This window comes from Cetorhinus maximus, chromosome 4, assembly GCF_964194155.1.
Source record: "Cetorhinus maximus chromosome 4, sCetMax3.hap1.1, whole genome shotgun sequence".
NCBI lineage: Eukaryota > Metazoa > Chordata > Chondrichthyes > Lamniformes > Cetorhinidae > Cetorhinus > Cetorhinus maximus.
Window position 1 is genome coordinate 2,374,572 of NC_135882.1, and position 13,348 is coordinate 2,387,919.

The 13,348-nt window shown below is 40.0% G+C and overlaps 1 protein-coding gene across 4 annotated transcripts in view; it reads left to right on the forward strand.

Moving 5' to 3' along the window:
- Nucleotides 1–13,348, forward strand: part of LOC144679440 (septin-7) — a 154,219-nt gene that overhangs the window by 45,200 nt on the left and 95,671 nt on the right. Inside the window, exon 3 of one of the 4 annotated variants that reach the window (XM_078539822.1) lies at nt 3,598–3,641. The exons of the other annotated variants lie outside the window; for them this stretch is intronic. The gene's annotated coding sequence lies outside the window, so the exon portion shown is untranslated. The remainder of the gene's footprint in view (nt 1–3,597; nt 3,642–13,348) is intronic. 4 annotated transcript variants of the gene reach the window in all.

Sequence of the window (13,348 nt, forward strand, 5' to 3'; positions counted from 1 at the left end):
TCCCCCCAGTTAAGTATCGGGAACGCTGAAACTATCTTCACCTGCCACAACTTTCTACTCTTGCTATAGATTCCATCCTTGTCCTTCAGCCATCTGTGGTTGAACCAGTTCATGGTCCTGCCATCATATTTGAGTCCCAGCTGAGTATCCTCCCAAATCCTCTTCACAAAGACGATTTATTTCAGTATCTTTAACATTGGTCACGTCAGCTCATCTGGTGCTGAAGCTCTCATTCAGTTGTTGCTTCCGACTTAACTCTTCCAATGTTCTCCGTCTGTAAGTTGCAATTTACGCATGTTCAGCGGCACAGAATCTGCCTCGCCCTTCACTGACTTGCATTGGCTCATAGCCCTTCATGGCCTCATTTAAAATGCTTTAGATTTGCATTTAAAATCCCTGCACAGCCACACTCTTCAATACCCCTGTAACCTCTAACAAACCACCGCCCCCAAATTCTCAGTTCCTTTGATTCCAGTGTATCTTGGATTCCCCCCCGCCTCTTCATCGGCCCCCTGCCCCCACACTGCTATAGCTTACATCCCTTACACACATTCTCCCCTTGCCCCCGTCATCTTTCTCCTTTCAAATCCATCTCTCTAATCAAGCTTTTGATCACCCCTCCTAACATCGTTGGGCAGATTTCCATTTTGCTTTGCACCACTCAAGTGCCTTTGGATGTTTGTCTGCATTTCAGATGCTATATTAAAGTAATTGATAGACAAGGGAGTCGAGGGTTATGATGGGCAGGCAGGAAGGTGGAGTTAAGAACAGAACCTGATCTGACATGGTTTTATTAAATAGCGGAGCAGGCTCAAAGGGCTGAATGGCATACTCCTGCTCCAAAGTCTTCCTTTGCGAATCTTCACTTTTGACTGGGTATCCACTTATTTGATTGTGCCTTTGGGGCATTGCCAGCTCTTCCAGAGCATGATGCCTGTTAACGTTTCATGAAATAACCAAAAAAAGTTCAGGTAACAAATTATCAGTTTCTTTGGTTAATAGACCTGCACAGGTCTACTAGGCCATGTTATTCAAGTAGCACAATTCATAAGGGAAATTGTGGTCTGGGAGGATTTCTAAAACACAGTACAATGATGTCCTACTTAAAAGATTGAGTTACTGAATTTTCACCTTTCTGAACTGTGGCCTGCATGGCTTCAGTCAGGAGCGATTGTGCTTTTGATATAACTAGAAATGATAATTCCTATTTCCTCAGAAGGTAATTTATCCCAAGTAGAATACTGCAGCCTGTGTCTGGCTTTAAAGGTTTAGCTGAAAACTGGTGGTGATGGGGCAAAGCAATCAAAGCCACCTCTGTGCCACGGAGTTGGTACACAGCACTAGAAGAGTGACCATCAAGGGTGAGCACCACAATTGCTCCTGGCTGGGATCAGCGAAAAGAACAGATCAGGCAACAAAATGAGAATTGTCTTTGTTTGTATAACTTGGCAGCACACAGAGCGTCGCATTTACTCGAGCCATTCAGTCGTGTGGCTTTTACAAATGAATTTTTGTCTGCTAATGTGTTTGCTGATTCAACAAAATATATACAGAGTATATATTTCCTCAGATTGTTAAACACTTTGCAAAAGAGACCCAGGAAAAGTGCCAAAAATGAAATTTCAAGTGTTGAATTACTTTTGCAATTTTAATCAAGCTGTTCTTTAAGACTTCTCCAAGTGATGGGTGTTTATATTGAAATATTCGAGTGGGCCAGTGGGCATTTCATTCTAAAAGCAGCCTGCATATAGCCGGTGAATGTGAGATTTACATCCTTGAAATACACCCACAGTTCCCCTCATTTCAACAATGTTTATTTGCATGGAGCCATGATGCAAGTTCTTACAATCACTAATATCCTGAAATTTGTGCTCATGTATCCCAGAACATCTCAGGGTTTACATTTTGTGGCTCAAATTTTAGGAGATATGGGCAGTTGGTTACGAGAATGGAGATTACTGTTAAACTCCTTATTTTGGGTTGAGAGGAAGCATGTTCCTTGGCTTCTTGTGTAATGACGTACATTGATATTTGCCTTTTTTTTTTCCCTTTTCTGTGGAGAAATGCCTAGCTTCCACTCATTCCTTTTGGCAAAAGGACAAGATCACCAAGCGCTCTCATGAACAACTGGTACATACTTTACTCCCGCTGTGCTGAGCCTGGTTGTTTTTTGCATCATTAATTGTTAAGGGACTAGTGAGTTTTTTTGGCCAGTTTCAGTTCCACAGCAATTGTCCATGCAGATACCCGCTGCTTGGGCATTTGATTGCAGGTTGAATGTTTGTACAACAGGACTAAAGACTATAAAAACAATTTGGTTGATTGCAGGAAATTCTTAAGCTGTCCTACAACTTCATACTGTGTTGTACTTGGACACTCAACTTTCTCTATAGGCCTGAACTTAAATCACAAAGGGGTACAATTCCCTATGTGCTGTCTGAAATACAAAGCAAAAGTATTTTTCCTTTAAAAAGATGGATAGGTATGTTTGGTAAATACGTCCAAATTCTTATTTGTTCATGGGGTGTGGGCGTCACTGGCAAGGCCACCATTTATTGCCCACCCCTCATTGCCCTTTATTTGAGAGGCTTGTTCAGTTATTTTTGAAGGCAGGTAAGAGCCAACCATGTTGCTGAGGGTCTGGAGTCACATGTAGGGCAAACTGGGTAAGGACAGCAGATTTCCTTCCCTATAGGGTGAACCAGATGGGTTTTTACAGCAGTCGGTAGTTTCAAGATTGTCGTTAACGAGATTATTCCAGATTTACTAATTCAATAGAATTTAAATTCCCCCAGCTACTATAATGGTATTTGAACTCCTGTCTCTGGAGCATTAGACTGGGCCTTTGGATTACTTATCCAGTAAACTAACCACTATTCTACCATACACTTCAATAAATCCAAGCTTGTGGTTCATTTGTAGTTTTAAACTTTTTTTGCGCTTGCGTTTTGATGCTTGCATCCTCCCGCTTCTTCCTCCTGTTCCAGGTTCCAGCATGAATGGCCAAGGCCTATAGTTAAATTTTTTAGATTGGAAAGAGCTACATGAAAATGTGGTAAAGTGGGGATGAAAGAGTCTAGGTGACAAGCTTGGGTTTTAAAAAGTCTTGACCAATCAAGGTGACGAGTTCTTGAACAGAGCTGACAGGGACTCAGCCCTGAGCCTGCAAGGATAAAGTGAGGAGCAAGTGCCTATGTACAGGTATATTTTCAAGCCTAGTGGGATCAGAGAAAGTTGAAAGTTAAGAGAATCGCTCCTGTACCGAAAGACAATAGATTCAACACAGATTGGAGACTGAAGTTGAGAGGAGATTGCCTTTAGACGTCAACTTTTCTTGCCCTGTCCAGTTATGCAAGTAACTCCAGGTAATGGGTGTACTATTTCAATTTTGGCCTTGGAGAATTTGAAGTTGTCAGATTTATTGGGTAGATGATATGGAGCTTCAGTAATTGAGGTTCCAGGGGACAAGCAAGGGTGTTGAAGTTTCTAAGACTTGAAGCTAGTGCCATTAAAAATATGCAGATATTAGACTTGCAAGAAAAATAAAAAATCTTTTTGAACAATTGGAAAAACAAGGTTTTCATTTTCCTTTCAAAGGGCTTGGAGGTGAAGATGTACTGATTCAGTCGTTGCAAGAGAAGGTGAGGTTGTGTGCAATTTAAAGAATATGGAATGTAAAATAAAACGACCACTAAGATTATACTCGTTAACAGATTGGGAGAGGTGATCAGTTTCAAGATGGGGAGATCCTTTGAGGACCTCTGAGTTAAATGTCAGAATGAGACATCAATTTTATGGAGTAATTGGAAATGACATTCTTACATTAGAAGGGAACAATATCTTTAAATTTAGAGATTGGCGATGAGACTTGCAATTGCAAGACTTGCATGGCTGGCAAAGGGTCGTACTGTAGTCACTAGAATTTAAATTCATGACTATTACAGATATAAATTGTGTTGGTATCGATATTTGACAGCATGGACCTCGTGGCTATCTAATCTGCATTTATGGGGACCTTCTCTGATCCATTGGCTGCACCTTTGGTCAGCAAACATGTCCCCCTGCTTTGAAATCTCTCTGTTTTTGAACTTGCAGGCAGGTTATGGTACACCGTTATTTAACCCTGATGATTAAGCTTGAGATACTTTAGTTTGAAATGAGCTTTTTGCCATGAATTTAACTAATCACAGTTCTGCACATCTACTTCACTGAAGAATTGGCCATGAAAAAGTTGTGTAGATTTATATAAAATATTTATTCCTGCAGAAATATTTTTAAAATAACAGTGTAGCTTTAAGAGAAGTAGATAAAATTGATTTTGGGTATTTAATCTGGCCGGAAGACTATTTGAAATATGAGTAGAATTACTCGAAGTATATGGCCTTTTGCTACATTGAGCAATAGGATTCACCACTCTATGAAATCTCTTGCTAGCATGTCATCTTGTGGAATTTCATGCAGCAAGTGTATCCAGGGGACAAAAACACCACTTATATTTGAGGAAAGGATTACGTTGCATGGGTTAGCACGCTGACTGTACTTTTGGAACAGCCTGAACCCATCGCATCCAGAACCAATTTGGCCCACAGGACCCTGTATAAAATGAGTTTGAGTAGAGTGTATTTCCTAGTGAACATTGATCTGCAACACATCTTAAAGTGTGCGCAATATGACTTAAACAGGATAATTGTGGCATTTCCATTTTTTCCAGTCATTGGTGGTGGGGGGGTGGTGTGGGCCAGGGCACTTGTTGGAGGTTGAAACGAGCTTTAAATTTTGTTTAAATTCCTTTAGGGAGCTTTACTGTGCACTGAACGTCATTATAACCAACCTGGGAGTGTTAGCATGCATTGGATACTCAAAAGAGAGAAAAGTGTTGGGGTTTTTTTTCAGGTTTAACATCTGATCCTTTCATTCAGATCTTTCACATTCCTTCCAAAATTGCTTTATTTTTAGATCACATGAACTGCTTGTAGTAATAGTTCAGATAGAATCCTCAACTGAGAGTATATAAACAGGTTGAGTTGAACTCTGGCACTCCATCTTTTCATGTCACATTTAAAGCGCAGTTAAACACTGTAAGCATGACTGACCAGGAGCCTTGTTCAAACTGCTGAGTGATATAAAGGAAAAGGGCGTCGGAGCCAAAAATGTAGTTTGGTCTGCATTGGGTACAACAATAAAGCGCCTCTCCAGCACAGTACAATAAATTATATGCCAGTCAATATTTGTATGGTAATGAAATTGCAGTTATATTTCTGCTAACCCCCAGTTCATTTGAATAAATGAAATTTGCAAACCTAACCCATCTAGTATAAATGGTAGTGAGATGCATATACAGGGGAGTAATACAACTTTAGAAAATATTAGAAGTGTAGGCCTGTGTATTGCCTTGTTCAAGTTAGAGCGTTCTTTGCAGTAGAGCTGTAATATGTGATTTATGACCAAGAATTCCTGAAGATACTGCGCATTGTATTGAAGGAGCCTGATGATTTCCAGAACTTGTTAAACTTCATTATATCTACTTGTGCTTGCTCTCAGGCACAATTATTTTATCCAGATGAGTTTTTAAAAATACATTGCTGCAGGAAAATGCTGATGCAAAGCTGCAGTTGTTAGCATCTTGCCTAATCCACCCAACAGTTTAAGGTTCCGTATTTTAGCAATGCTTCAGCACTTTGTTTTCATTTCAGATTTCCAGTATCCACGTTATTTTGCTTTTGTATCAGAAGTTCTGAGAAACGGGCCATAGTTCATCCATTTGTCACCATCAGCATCAAAACTTCACTTCAAACCTTTCCTCATCCTTTGCAGTGTGCAAATCAGTCAGCATTTGCAAAATGATAACACCTCAGTGCATAAATAAATTCTCGTTCACTGTCTTTCATTTTGGGGATGAGACCCAAACATAGCTTGGAAATGGTGCTGAAATGTGGGACCTTACAAACTGCCAGTCAGATGAGACAAAATGCTGAGAATCAGGCATTGCATCAGCAATTTACTGCAGCAATGTATTTTAAAAAGCGACCCAGTTAAAATAATTGTGCCTGGGTGTAAGCAAGAGAATTCAGATATAGCAAAGTAAAAAGTTAGGAATGTAATGAGGCCTCTTCATAATGTGCAGTATCTTCAGGAATTTAAAGATATAAATTATACATATGTTCCTACTAGCAGGTATGTTTTTAATCTTAGCAAGGCTATACTCAGGCCTACATTGTGAAGTTTTAAAAAGCAGTAGCACTTTTCTCTATATGCATCACACCGACATATTTATATTAGATTATAAAGATTTGCAAGTGTTGAACGGGGATCATCAGATATACAATTCTGATTGTCACCATACAAGGTTAGAATAGCATAAAATTTGAATACTGTTGGAAAAGAGACATGTTGAAACTTTTCATCTTGCATGCATCAGGACACTCTCAATACCAATATAAGGGGAAAACAACAATTATACTGTAGGTGTAGAGAGTGTTGATTGGTTGGCAAGTGGCATTGCCATGGAGAATGCACCAATGATGGTGACTGACAGTTAACTGCCATGCATTGTTTGAAATTTAAACCAGCAACTTGACCCTCATTGGTCAAGGCATTGCCCTGAGGGATGAGTCCGCGAATGGCTGTCACTTATTTTGTTTAGCTGAAACAAGCTCAATGTGTGTACATGTTCTTCCTGTCTGCAAAGAACAGGGCCCTGTGTATTAATGTAGCTGCCAGCACACACACATGCACCACACTGCGAGACTGACTGACGATCTTAAATTGGTTGTCAGTGTAATTCTTAGCACATAGAGGATTATTTAGCAAATGTTGTCCATTCGCAGAATCACATGTAATGTTGGGCACTGTTTTGAATTTTGCAAGCATGGGCTGGTTGCATATGGTCAGTACCTTGCTAGTTGTGAGCAGCGGAAGGGACCTGCTGTTTGATACAACCTGCCAGTCTTTGGGACATATGGCCTACATAGCTAGCATCACACTGGCACTGTAATTTACATACCACATTACTCATTTGTGTGATAGGCAGAACGTCTTTTTGGCTTGATGGCAGCATCCTGTTAGTAGCAGCACGAGTGGTATTCACCTCTGCAAAGTGTCTTGATGAGTACAAAATGAAAAGCTTTGACGTCTCTTTTTTTCCAGCAATACTGAAATCCTGTACACCAAATAACAACTAGCATAAAATTTATTGTACTGTGCTAGATCCTGGTTAGAAGCCAGTGCATGACTTTGTTTAACATGGGGACCTTAGGGTGCCATCACAATTTTGACAGGTTGGTCAGAGTTTGGCGATGTCAAACCACAATGACCGAGATCATCATACCGCTGTGCGCCTTCGCAGCTGGTGAGGTGCACAGTTTTCCTCTGCTTGTTCTATTGTTCATGATCCCTTGGAACGAACTTTGCCTGGCATCTCCCCCTGATCTTGTCGCCATGGATGACCCTACCAGGAGCAAAGAGCTTCCAACAGCATCGCTCAAGGGAACGTTGGGGTACCCAAGCCTCTCCTCCATATCAAGCTGGTGATCCACAGAACAGTGTGCAAGAAAGGGTTCTTACTGTAGTACCCACTGCACATCAAATAACATGTTCAGCTTTGGTAACATTATCCTTTTATACCACTCAGCAAATTAAACAAGGTTCCTGTATATCCATGCTTATGAAAGCATGGCTTGTAAAGCAAAGAAAAGCTAGAGAGGGTGGTATTTTATTGTAAGTAATTCACCTGTTTATTGAATGGTTTTAGGGAAGCACTACTCACATTGCTTCAGTTATAAGGACTATCTTAACGGTCTAGAGAGGGAACTGTTGGATGGGATTTAGTCACCAAAGTGCCACAACTCCACACACATTAAGGAATTTTCAGAGATCAATTTTTGCTCTTGATTTAAAAGGTGTGCGTTAGGCTGGAAGCAGAGTCAATTCCCTCAACACAATAAGGTGACTGAGACAAATTGAGACTTTTTTGAGGATGTAACTAGTAGGGTAGGTGAAGGAACCAGTAGATGTAGTACACCTGGATTTCCAAAAGGCATTTGATAAGGTGCCACACAAGGTTAATAGGCAAGAAAAGGGTGCATGGAATTGGGGGTAATATATTATGGATAGAGGATTGGTTAACAGAAAACAGTTGGGCATAATCAGGACTTTTTGAAGTTGACAGGCAGTGACTAGTGGAGTGCTGCAAGGATCAGTGCTGGGACCTCCTGTATTTACAGTCTATATTCATGACTTAGATACATGACTCTCTCTCTTCATCTAAGTTTGCTGATGATACCAAGCTAGGTGGGGAAAGTAAGCTGTGGGGAAGACCCAGAGGCTGCAAAGAGATGTAGACAGGTTAAGTGAGTGGGCAACAAGGTGGCAGATGGATTATAATGTAGGGAAGTGTGAAGTTATTCACTTTGGCAGAAAGAATAAAAAAGCAGAATATTTTTTAAAAGGTGAGAAACTTGTAAGTGTTGATTTTCGGAGAGACTTGGGTGTGTTCATACAAGGGACGCAGAAGGTTAGCATGCAGGTGCAGCAAGCAATCAGGAAAGAAAATGACATGTTGACTTTTATTGCAAAGGGATTGGAGTACAGGAATAAAGAAGTCTTGCTACAGTTGTGCAGGGTTTTGGTGAGTCTGCATCTGGAGCACTGTGTTGTTTTGGTCTTGGCATTTGAGAAAGAATATACTTGCATTGGAGGCAGTACAGTGAAGGTTCACTAGATAGGACAACCCCCTCATCTCAGGGACCAATGATAGGCTAAGTAAATTGGGCATATATTCTCTGGACTTCAGAAAAATGAGAGGCAATCTCATTGAAACCTACAAAATTCTGAAGGGGTTTGATAGGGTAGACGCTTAGAGAGAGATTCCCCAACCAGCGGAAACAAAAAACACAGGGGCACAGTCTCAGGATAAAGGGCCATTCATTTAGGACGGATGATAAAAATAAGGAGGTGGGGGGGGGTCTCATTTAAAACAGATTAGGTAAGTTTTCTTCACTTAGAGGGTCGTGCACCTTTGGAACTCTTTCCCTGAAAAGGCTGTGGAAGTAGTCTTTGAATATTTTTAAGGCAGAAGTGGATAGATTCTTGGTAAGCAAAGGCGGTGATAGGTTATCGGCGGTAGATGGGATGCAGATTTCGGGTTACTATCAGATCAGCCAAGATCTTATTAAATGGCAGAGCAGGCTTGAGGAACTGAATGGCCTACTCCTTGTTCGTATGTGAAATTTCTTCACTCAAAGGGTTGTGAATCTTTGGAATTCTTTACCCCAGGAGATTGTGGATGCTCCCATCGTTGAATACATTTAAGGCGAGGACAGACAGATTTTTGGTGTCTCGGAGAATTGAGGGATATGGGGAGCAGATGGGAAAATGGGGTTGAAGCCCATATCAACCATGATCATACTGAATGGCAGAGCAAGCTCAATGAGGTCTACTCCCCCTGTTTCTTGTGTTCTTTCAGTGTATTTCTCCTCAAAATGGCACAACTTCATTTTGCATTATACTTTCATAGATCACAGCAATTAAGGTATCTCCCAGTTTGAAGAAACAGTTATTTTCATGTGCAAAAACTGATGAGATCTTAAACAGCAAATACATATGCAACAAAAGACAGGATTCCTTTAAGTGATTCCTCTTTCCCTCCCCCAAACAAATTGGTTGTACTGAAATGCAGCTTGGAATTCATGCTGTCATACTATTGATGGTGCTTTTACTTGTGAGCAACGCTACCTGCCAGAGTTTCTTGCACTGGATTTCAGCTGCTTCATCTTTATCAATAATGAAATAGATATTACCCTCCCAGCTAGGACTTGGGTTATTTGTCACATGCAGGAATGTGTAGCTATGTAGGGGCCTCTAACAGTGGGCTTTATGGGTCCAAGAGATGAGCAGTAAAACTAATCCTCCATTTCACAAGCACATGGGAGATTCTGTGGAGTGACACTGAAACCACCTTTTGTACCCCGTCAGTTGATACAGAAAAGTTAGTGTCGGGGTTTATAGAAGAAGTTCATCTTAATCAAATTTCCCAAAAAAAAGGTTTTCTCTCCTGCACTGGGTCCTGAGATCTTGAACAAAAGAAAGAACACCTTTGGAATCTGGTCATGCCAAAGCACCTAACACAGCTGGGATTTTTTTTCTGTTGTATAGTCACTAATGTCATACAGTATAGTGTAAAGCAACAGCCAGTTTTCACACGGCAAGGTTTCACAGTCATAAGATAAATGACCAATTAAACTGTTTTTGAGAAGTTTGAGGGATAAATATTGGCCAGGAGTGCAGGTAGAACTCTCCTCTTGAAATAATGCCATGGGATCTTTTAGACCTGCATGAGCAATTTAACTTTTCTGAACAATGTCACCCTCTCAGCATTGCATTGAACTGTCCGTTGATAATTATTTGTGCTTTAGGCTCTAACTTAGATGGGGGCTATTGCTGTGGGTGGAGAGGTTTCAGGCAGAGGATTGGTACATGAATGTAAGGGATTGAGGAGATATGTGAGTACTATACTTGTGCACTTGCTTTACCCACTTTTAGGCTACCTATGTGATGAACACCCTGATTTAGATGTGTATTTGGGTGCAGATACACAGGAATTTCTAGATTCCTATACGCAATGTTGTGTCCAATTTGTGTGGAGTTTGTTCAAAACGTGTAAAAAAAAACTCCTGACATTCCAATGGTGGAAGGATGGGATAATATTGTAAGAACGAAGATCAAACTGTTTATGTAAGCTAACTTTATATCGTTTGGTTATATATAATGGCGTAGTTACAATTTGATCTGTGTGGAATAATATTGACATTGCTAGAATGAGAGCTGACACTATCTCTTAAAGTTAGAAATCCACTCTATCAGTTAGTTGGTTACTTGATAGAAACACTTCAATAATCTTTGGTTTATTCCGTAAACACTGGGATTGATCTGATTGTAAGTATTTTTTTCACTCATTCGTAACTTGCCTGTTCAGGTTCACTTGCTGACTACACAAGTGTGAGCTCTGTTTGGGCTAACAGTGGATGAAAATCCAATCTGCTTTGGTAATCTGTTCCAGTATTGACTCCAAACCTCCTCCTAGATAGAACTCATGGTTAGACACTGAAAAAAAAATTGAAAGAATTTTTGGAATGCATCAGGCAGCAGTGCTGTACAGTGGTACTTGAAACCTTTTTGCCTTTTGTATGCCTTTTTAAAAAAATTAAAATTATTTTAAAGATACCTCTTTAAATTTGCTGTTTTGCCCTTGATTGTCTTCAGTACAGTTTTTAGTGTGTAATTTTCACATTACTGCTTTTACTCCTGGAGTATATCTACAACACAAATACTCCACACTTGAGCGGCAATACTAAATCTTAGTTTTCTGTTCTATGTTGTCTGTGGAAGTGACCCTAGTGGTGATCAGGAAATCTTGACAGTTTTGGCTGATTTTTGGAAACATCATAACCTGCAAGTGTGAAAATAGACAACTCCCAAACGGTGTACTCCAGCCAAACTTTCAGGAATTGTGTAATTGTTTCATTTCCTCTGCTCGCCACCTTGCTAGGAAAACTATTAAAACTTTAGGAGTTTAATCCATAACAATACCTTGTTTCAGGCAGCAGTTCATCAGCCTACCAAATCTTTATCTCCTTTCTAGTAGATATTTCTGTGAAATCTAATGATTTATTTTCTGATGCCAGAAACTTATCTAGTTTTTAAAGCGCTATAAAATTTCCTGTTCCATCACCTGCATTTTGTATTTAATTTTTGTGTATTGAATCTCAGCCTGCTGGTTCTGGCATTCTCTATATATTCACACTACATAGCTCCAGTGTTCTTAATCTCTCCGTTTTGTAGGTCCTCCTTTAGCTTCCTTTGATAAAAGTTCCAGGACACACAATTGCTTTTCAGAGCTTAATCTTAAAAAAATTTAGTGAAAGCTAAGTACTGTGGATGTTGGAAATCCAAAATAAAAACAGAAAATGCTGGAAATAGATCAGACAGCATTTGTGGGGACAGAAACAGAATTAATGTGATTTTTATCCGAACTGTGTATTTATGTTCTTGTTAACTTTGATACATAAATCATCCAAATAATTAAGGGTGAAGGATGTTATTTTACAATGGGGGTGTTGCTGACAAGGCCCATCCCTAGTTGATAGCTGTCATGAAGTGGAGGACAGGAGTTTCGAATACTACAACTGTTCATGTTGCACATCAGACTTTTTCAACACTTTGTGCAAATGGCTTGATTTCTGTAAGTGACCATCTAATGAATTGATCCCTGTACCTGTGGCATTGACTTAAAACAGCACCAGCTAACCATGGCAAACTGTTGGAGATGTGGAAGATGCCTACTTGCGATTATGAATGTGTTCACACTGGGCTACTTTGGGCATGCTACACTACTGTCCCAGAATCAACAAAAACAGGCAAAATGCTACATATCTGTCCCAAACTTAAATATGTACTTGAGGAGCACTGCTGCTTTTGATAACTGAGCATTAGAGGATTCTTGGATTGTAAAAATAGCTTCACCCTTAAAAATACAAGCAATTTGTCTGAAGATGGCTGTCACCCAAGTCTGATCACACTGGGCATCAAAGCAACAGTGACGTCTTGTGCAGTAAGAGTAATGCCAAACTTCCAGTCCACATGTTTGGGAACAATTGACTGGCTCCAGAAGTTAATTCATGCTGTTAAATATCTTGCCTACTAACAGAGCACCAGTTGTGAACCACATTCCTGCCTGGGGCACTGATTACTAAATTAGTATTTGTATTAAAAGTTGACCTTAAAGTTGCATAATCCTTCAAATATTTTTGGGCCCATGACAAAGAACTTATTTGTATAGTACCCTTTACAACCTGAACATTCCAAAGCACTTTACAGCCAATGGAGTACTTTTTGAAGTATAATCACTGAAGGAAAACATGCAGCCAATTTGTCCACAGCAAACTCTCGCAACCAGCAATAAGATAAATGAAAGCAAAAAACTGCGGATGCTAGAAATCTGAAACAAAAACAAAAATAGCTGGAAAAACTCAGCAGGTCTGACAGCATCTGCGGAGAGGAACACAGTTAATGTTTCAAGTCCGTATGACTTTTCATCAGAAGATAAATGAGATAATCTGAAGTTGAGGGATGAATATTGCCTCAGGACACCAGGAGAGTTCTCCCTGCTCTGGGATTAGTGCCATGGGATTTCTTTTGCATCCACCCAAGAGGGCGTTTGGGACCTCCAATTTGAAGTCTCGACTAGTTGTAGAATAATTCATTTCACAGGGGCGTTTCTGTTTAAAAAGTATTGTATCTATAAGCGTACTATTACAAATCGCATCAGTTCATCAAAGAGCTAGATTTGATG